The sequence below is a fragment of the Panthera onca genome, chromosome E2 (genome assembly GCF_046562875.1).
Source record: "Panthera onca isolate mPanOnc1 chromosome E2, mPanOnc1 haplotype 2, whole genome shotgun sequence".
Classification (NCBI taxonomy): Eukaryota; Metazoa; Chordata; class Mammalia; order Carnivora; family Felidae; genus Panthera; species Panthera onca.
This window is the reverse complement of record NC_138353.1, coordinates 18069271-18077681: the sequence shown is the minus strand read 5'-3', so window position 1 is coordinate 18077681 and position 8411 is coordinate 18069271. Positions and strand designations below refer to the sequence as shown.

General features: G+C 44.4%; 1 long non-coding RNA gene across 2 annotated transcripts in view; it reads right to left on the bottom strand.

Moving 5' to 3' along the window:
• Window positions 1-421: 421 nt before the first annotated feature.
• LOC132691056 (uncharacterized) overlaps window positions 422-8411 on the bottom strand; it is a 66067-nt gene continuing 58077 nt past the window's right edge. For both annotated transcript variants that reach the window (XR_013552379.2, XR_013552380.2), the window contains one exon: window positions 422-2742. This is a non-coding gene — a long non-coding RNA (uncharacterized LOC132691056). The remainder of the gene's footprint in view (window positions 2743-8411) is intronic.

Genomic DNA, 8411 nt, shown 5'->3' with positions numbered 1-8411 from the left:
GCCTCTCTGTGTCACCTCATATTATATGTGTACATAACGTCGGCGATAAACCTTCCCACATTTCAAAAAGCCACGCAGGTCTCTGCTTTTGCTGTGCCCTTCTGCAGACGTGACTGCTGTAATACGGGCACCCAGGTTACAGGAAAGGGCAGAAACCATGGTGCAAGCATGTGATCGGTGGCAACCAGCTCTTATCTGGGTGCTGGAGACCCACACGGTCTATGGCCAACTGGGGAATGCACAGCTCGTCAGAACTCAACTCCTGTCTTGACACCAAGAAGGGCTGTGGGCCCAGGGCCTGCCATACTTTCCGCTTCTCCCAGCTGAAAACCCAGCTGTTACTGCTGTTTTTTGAAATCTTACCCTTTTTTTTTTTTCTAAAGCCGATGAAACGTTAAAGTGTTGTGTATGGTGAAAAAGAGGCAGGCCCGAGGGCTGTGATCTGGTTCTCAGGCTTCCAGTGTGGCCTCTGCAGCCGTGGGCACCGAGGAGGGTTCAGATACTGGGAATGGGTGGCGAAAGAAGCAGGAGGAAGTGTCATTTTGCCACAAGTGCAGCTCAGAGATAACTTTGCCCAGATCCGATGGCAAACAGCTGCAGAGATCTGCTGACTTTCTAAAATCGTCCTTAGCATTTCCAAGTCCCTGCCCCGGCCAGCAGCCCTGCTCTAAAGCTACCCGCCACCCCGCCCTCTCAAGGGAGGTCTCTGGCGGACACAGGCAAGGCACAGCAGAGCAGAGGCGCCCACGGAGGAGCTCCCACAATCCCTGGGGGCCTCTATCTCAACCCTGGCTCCTCCTCCCGCTCCCATACTCTGGTAGGCATTGTTCTGGAAGGCCGTCCCCTTTTGCTCTTGCTCTTCACCCTCTCTCCCCAGGTGTTCTAATCCATGACCACGGCTCTAACCAAATTTCCATCTCCAGCCCCGGACTCTTGTGCGCCCAACTTTGAACATCTCAACTTCACAGGTCCGAACTGAGCTCTTCATTCCCTTCCCCACATCTGAACCCCCACCCCAGCCTAGGCCACCCCGGGGGAGTGGCAACACCATCCACCTACCTGCCCCTGCCAGAAACCCAGGAATCTTTTTTTTTTTTTAAGGTTTCATTTTTTTTTTATTTTTAAAATGATCATACAATAAAAAGGAACTTTTTCAGGGAGGACGAAACAGTTCTGTGAATTTTAACACTCATGGATTCCTGTAACCACCACCATGATCAAGATAAGCAACAGTTATAGTCACTTCTTCCCCTGGCTCCTAACCACCGACAACCACAGGTCTATCGTATTTATCTCTTCAAAAACGACACCTAAATGGAAGCATCCAGTCTTTAACCTTTTGACACTTTCTTCTTCCACTCAGCAAAAGGTCTCTGAAATTCGCCCCGGTTACTGTGAGCATCACGGTTTGTTTCCTTTTAGTGCAAAGTGGTTCGTTCCACTGTCTGGCTACATCACCATTTGCTTATCCGTGCACCCACTGAAGGACACTTGGGTTCTTTCAGTTCAGGACAGTCATGGATAGAGCTGCTCTAAACATTCACGCACTGGTTTTTTGTGTGGACTCGAGTTTTCACTTCTCTGGGTCAAATATCCAGGAGAGGGATGGCTGAGTCATCTGGTAGTTGAGTGTTTAACTTTTAAAGACACCTTCCACCTGTTTGCTGTTGGTTGTACCACTCTGCATTCCTTCCAGCCATAGAAGAGACTCAGCGCTCCGCCTCCTTGTGGCACCTGGTGGCCCTGGCGGCCGTTTGGACAGGGGTACAGTGCTCAGAAAGCCATTCTTAGAAGGCAACTATGCGCACCACTATCCCACCAACGCACAACAGCCATTCTTGACGCCCACTCCCTTACTGCCCACACGCAATTCATCATCGAGTCCTACTGCGTCTATCTCCAGAATGTGTCTGGCACAAACCTGCTTCTCTCCAATGCATAGCAACTAGGATCTCTCACCTGGACTCCAAAAGCTTCCAACCTGGCTTTTCTACTCATCCTCATCCTCGTTGGTTCACATCACAGCCAGGGGGGCCTTTGAAGAACATAACTGGATCGTGTCATTGTCCACTGTCCATTCCTATCCTCTCTTCCTGGCTTCCAGGCCCTGTGCCATCTGTCCCTGCCTCTCCCGGTCTCTAAGCCCTTGGGGGCTCATCCTACTTTCATCGACATCACTCTGCTGGCCTGGCCTCGAGCAGCCAGGCTCTCAGTCTCTGCACACAGTTTCTCCTCTGCTTGACCTGGCCGGGTCACCTCTTCTTTCAGGTTTTCTTGCCAACGTCACTTTAGAGAGGCCTTCCCTGATCACCCAATCTCAAGTAACCCTCACCACTTGACATTATCCCACACTGCGCTATGACAGTTTGATTTGCATATTTGGCTGTTCATTTTTTTAGTATGTGGTTCCTCCCTGTACGCTGGGAAGCCCTTGTCAGCAGACACCATGTCTGTTTCATTTGTTCTGTATACCCAGGTGCCTAAAACAGTATCTAGCACAGAATAGGCATTTGGTATTTGATAAATAAATGAATGAATAAGAAAAAGTATCTCTAACTTTCCACTGTTATAAATAATGCTACAAGGAACATCCTTTTCCATAAATATCAGTGGATTTATACATTTTGTAAGAGGTGCCGCTGTATTACATGGTACATTCATTTGATATTTTAAATATGGACAAATTACCTTCCCCAGATGAATCAACTCTGTCACCAACCGTCTGTAGGAGGCTCCATACCTCTGCAACAAGGGGAAATATCACATTTTAGCTGTTTTTTAAGTTGGCATTTAAAACTCAGTAACTCGGTGTATTAGGGTCCTCCAGAGAAAGAGCCCATAGGATGTGTGTATGCATGGAAAGAGATTTATCTAAGAAATTGGCTCATGTGACTGTGGTGGTTTGGGAGCCCAAAATCTGATGGAGGAGGCTGGCAGGCTGGAGACTCAGGTCCAAAAAGTTGCAGTTCAAGTCCAAAGGTAGTCTGGGGCTGGGAGTCAACGTGGCAAAGGAAATATGAAGGCAGTCTGCTGGAGAACTCCCTCCTGCTCAGGGAAGGCCAGCCTTCTATTCAGGTCTTCAACTGATTGGAGGGAAATCTGCTTCACTCAAAGTCTACCAATTTAAATGTAAGTCTCATCCAAAAGTATCCTCACAGAAACATCTAGAATAACATTTGACCAAATACATGGGCACTGTGGCCCAGCCACGCTCATACATAAAATTAAGCATCCCCTCAGTACTATTTTACTTTTAATTTCTCTTATAAAAAGTGAGGTAGCAGGGTGCCTGGGTGGCTCAGTTGGTTAAGCATCTGACTTTTGATTTGGGCTCAGGTCATGATCTCACAGTTAATGATTCTGAGCCCCATGTCAGGCTCCATGCTGACCTGTTTGGGATTCTCTCTCTCCGCCCCATTCTGGCTTGTGCGTGTGCATGCATGCATGCTCTCTCTCTCAAAATAAGTAAATAAACTTAAAAAAAATGAGGTAGCAAATATTTGCATATTGAATATAGTCATTTATCTTTTTTCCTATAGTTGCCTTTTTCTTATTAGTTTGCAGGGTATTTGCATATCTATCAATGTTTGCATTTACAAATGCTTTTTCAGTTTTATATGCAGAAAGATGGGGTCTTTTACTTTGTTAGTAACTTTTCCCATAGCTTTATGTTTTTATGTGCTAAAGTTTATCATTACTTCCATGACTTCTACATTTCTGTCATGCTAGAAAAAAAGCCTTCTCAGTTGCAAGGCTTAAAAACGATCTTATATAATACCTATACAACTTCTATAGTTTTAAAAGATATATCTGATCTTCAGCATAGCTGGATTTTACTTTTATTGTCAAGTTGTAACTCTTTCAAATGTATACTCAACTATCCCAACATAATTTACTGAATAGCCCATTCCCTCCCACTGATGCGAAATGGGTTTGGATCACTTAATTAGAAAGAATCCTTCACATGTAATCAATACATCACATTGTAATCAACTGCAATACATCGTAAACAATAAGACATCATCATTTTTACCCATCCTATTAGCAAAAAATATTAAAGATTCAAAATATCCACTATTGGAGAAGGTGCACAGAAATGGGTACCCTCATACATGGTTGGTAGGAATGTAAATTACTGAACATTTTCAGGAAGGTAATACATAAATACCTATCAAAAATTTTAAAGAACATCTCTTTGACCCAGGAGTTCTATCAATTATATATCTAAAAATCCATCTAACCAAGGGCACCTGGGTGGCTCTGTTGATTAAGTGTCCGACTTTGATGCAGGTCATGATCTCGTGTTTCAAGCCTAGTTCAAAATCTGTCTGCCTCTCTCTATGCCCCTCCCCCGCTTGCACTCTGTCTCTCTGTCTCTCTCTCTTTCTCTCTCTCAAAAGTAAATAAACATTAAAAAAAATTTTAATACATGTAACGAAAATACATGTATTTAGATAGATAGATAGACAGCCAGACAGACATTTACTGAAGCACTGTTTGTCATTACAAAAGAACTGAAAACTTCAATAATGTGACAGTTCATCAGACATATTAAATAGTGAAAAATGAAGTTTCAAAGCAATATGCACAGTATTACTCCATCTATGCAATTTTTAAAACTTTACATTTCTATATGTACATATATGGGTATAAATAAACAGATTACCCCTAGAAAGGAAGAAGTGCATTGGAGAAGTGAAGTAGCATTTCACATTTCACTTCTGTATTGTTGAATCCTTTGACAAGAAGGATATATTCTTGCATGATTATGTAAGCTTTTAAAATTAAAAAAATAATAATAATAATGGAGGAACATTCACCACCTTGATTCTGAACAAGCTGGAACACAGAATAGGGCACAGAAGTTTGAGATGCTTGCAAAAACAGACACATAGATCAATGGAACAGAATACAAAACCCAGAAATGGACCTGCAAATGTATGGCCAACTAATCTTCAACAAAGGAGGAAAGAATATCCAGTGGAAAAAAGAGAGTCTCTTCAGCAAATGGTGTTAGAGAAACTGGACAGTGACATGCAGAAGAATGAACCTGGACCACTTTCTTACTTACACAAAAAATAAACTTTTAATTTTAATTAGGCTTACACCATGCACAAAAAATAAACTCAAAATGGATGAAAGACCTAAATGTGAGACAGGAAACCATCAAGACCCTAGAGGAGAAAGCAGGCAAAAACCTCTTTGACCTCGGGTGCAGCAACTTCTTACTAGACAGGTCTCCAGAGGCAAGGAAAACAAAAGCAAAAGTGAACTATTGGGACCTCATCAAGATCAAAACCTTCTGCACAGCAAAGGAAACAATCAACAAAACTAAAAGGCAACTGATGGAATGGGAGAAGATATTTGCAAATGACATACTAAATAAATAAAAGGCTAGTAGCCAAAATCTATAAAGAACTTGTCAAACTCAACACCCAAAAAACAAATAATCCAGTGAAGAAACGGCCAAAAGACATGAACAGACACTTTTCCAAAGAAGACATCCAGATAGCTAACAGACACATGAAAAGATGTTCAACATCACTCATCATCAGGGAAATACAAATCAAAACCAAAATGAGTTACCACCTCTCACTTGTCAGAATGGCTAAAATTAACAACTCAGGAAACAACAGATGTTGGCGAGGATGTGGAGAAAGGGGAACACTTTTGCACTGCTGGTGGGAATGCAAACTGGTGCAGCTGTTCTGGAAAACAGTGTGGGGGTTCCTCAAAATATTAAAAATAGAGTTACCTTACAACCCAGCAATGGCATGACTAGGTATTTACCCATAGGATATGAAAATGTTGATTCGAAGGGGCACATGCGCCCAAATGTTTACAGCAGCATTATCAACAAAAGCCAAATTATGGAAAAAGCCCAAATGTCCATCACCTGATGAATGGATACAGAAGATGTGGTGTGTGTGTGTGCGTTGTGTGTATATGTGTGTGTGTGTGTGTGTGTGTGTATGTGTATATATATATTTATTTGAAAGATATATATATATATTTGGCATATATATATATATTTGATAGATATACACATATATATGCATACACACACACACACACACATATATATAGTCATCAAAAAGAATGAAATCTTGCCATTTGCAACAATGTGGATGGAGCCAGAGTGTATTATTCTACGCAAAGTCAGTCAGCCAGAAAAAGATAAATATCATATGATTTCACTCTTAAGTGGAACTTAAGAAATAAAACAGATGAACATAGCGGAAGGGAAGGAAAAACAAGATAAAAACAGGGAGCGGGAGAAAATATAGGAGACTCTTAAATATAGAGAACAAACAGAGGGTTACTGGAGGGGTTGGGGGGGGAGATGGGCTAAATGGGTGAGGGGCATTAAGGAATCTACTCCTGAAACCATTGTTGCACTATATGCTAACTTGGATGTAAATTTAAAATTAATTAATTAATTAAAAAAATAATAAAAAAATAAAATCCAGAATGGAGGGGCCTGTACTCAAAGTATCTGACCCCCTACCCTGGTTAGTCCTGGTATATACTCAATATATTCAGTGAATTACTTTAAAAAAAAGTTAGCTTAGGGGTGGGGAGATGGGCAAAATGGGTGAAGGGGAATGGGAGGGACAGGATTCCAGCTAAGGAATCAATAAGTCGTGGGGATAAAAGCCACAGCACAAGGAACAAAGTCAATGATATCATAATAGCGATGCATTGGGATAGACCGTAGCTATACTTGCGGTGAACACAGAATAATATACAAACTTGGGGAATCGCTACGTTGTACATCCGAAAGTAATGTAACGTTGTGTGTCAACCATATGCAACTAAAATACATTGTAAAATGAAAATTAACGTGGTAACTTAGAAAAAAGATCAACAGACGCCAAGTGCCACCACATCCCCATGCAATGGAAGGCGTTAGACCATCCACACAGACTCTGGAAACCGGTTTTATCAGCCCTGGTTCAAGGCCCACGTCTAGGCCAGATACAAGGAACTGGGACGTGGAAGAGGAGACACTGAAAACTTTCTGGAACGCTGCGAGTGTACCGTGTTCTGACTCCAGTGGGAAGACGACGGGGAGCTTCCTGCTCGCACATAATGCACAACAGATGGGCTTGAAGACAGCCACCGGCAGGGCTTGACACGTCCCTGAAGTTTAGAGGACGCGAAGGCTGGTGCCAGAACCTTGCTCGGAAAAATCAAACCAGGACAAGCGGCCACACTGGCAGTGAGCTGCTGTCCTACCGACAATGGTATTAAGGTCCACGGTCCCCTTGGACCAAAGGGGGACCCTCTGCTGGCGAGCCAGTCTAGTCATTTCATGAATGACCCACCCAAGAGTCAGCCCGGAGGCCCAGTGAGGTCCCACAGAGAGGAGGCCCAGGAGCAGAGACCGGACTGAGTGACCGGGTGGAGGAGGCACTCACATCCAAAGGAAACGCAGAGAAAGGTTCCAGCTGGGAGGTCCGAGAACCTGCAAAAGGTCTCCCTCCACTGGAGACCGAGTCAGCACTAGACACGTCCCGCCCAGAGGGCATCAGCCCCAGGTCATAACCGTACCAGGCCAGCTAGACATTCCCGGCCCCTCCTGCATCCTCTCTGCCCACGGGGAGGGGCCGAAAGCTGTAGCTAACGTGTAGGAGAGCACAGGAGACCAGACGGAGCCAAGAAAGAGAAATCCCACCGTGCCAGGCCCTTCCTCTGCAGGCTGCCAGTCGGCGACATTGCAGAGCCGGGAGGGAGAAGTGCTCCCTGGAACAGAATTGGGAACTTTGATATTACACCGGGCTGGAGCTACGTGATTATTCCACAGACCGGACTCTTACCGTCTAAGAGTACCCACAGGAGCCAGGGCCCTCGAGAAGTCGTGCTACCACAGGATGAAGGGTTGTGGGGGAAGAAACGAAGTTAGGGTTTACTGGCATCTGTCAAGTCCCGCTCTTTCCATAACGCGGCTATATCCCATTTGAGATGGCCTCAGGGTGCAGAATTCACCACCTCGGAATTCTGCGTCAGCACAACAGGTAGGGTAGTTCTTGCCTCTTGTAGAAGCAGATTTCTCTTCAGTGCAGGGAGGGGCTGCTGCCCGAGGGCAGCGCCTGTGCTCTGAGCCAGGCAGGCCCGGCCGGCCCATCCGCTGATACCAGGCTCACCCCGGTGCCTGCCTGCAGGGCATCTGGCCCCGGGCCCAGTTACTCTTAGGACAAGATCCCCAGGTGAGGTTAAACATACAGTCACACAAATATCTTGACAGGACCTAGCTTTTAAACCCATGGCTCATTTCTGGTTCTACACTTCACCGCACACTGTCAAAAAGCAGGCAGAGAAAATCCTACAACTATTTTGTGAATGGTACGGTCCCATTTCTTATTTCATGGTAAGAGGCTGTTCTACCATTACAACCCCATTTGAGAATA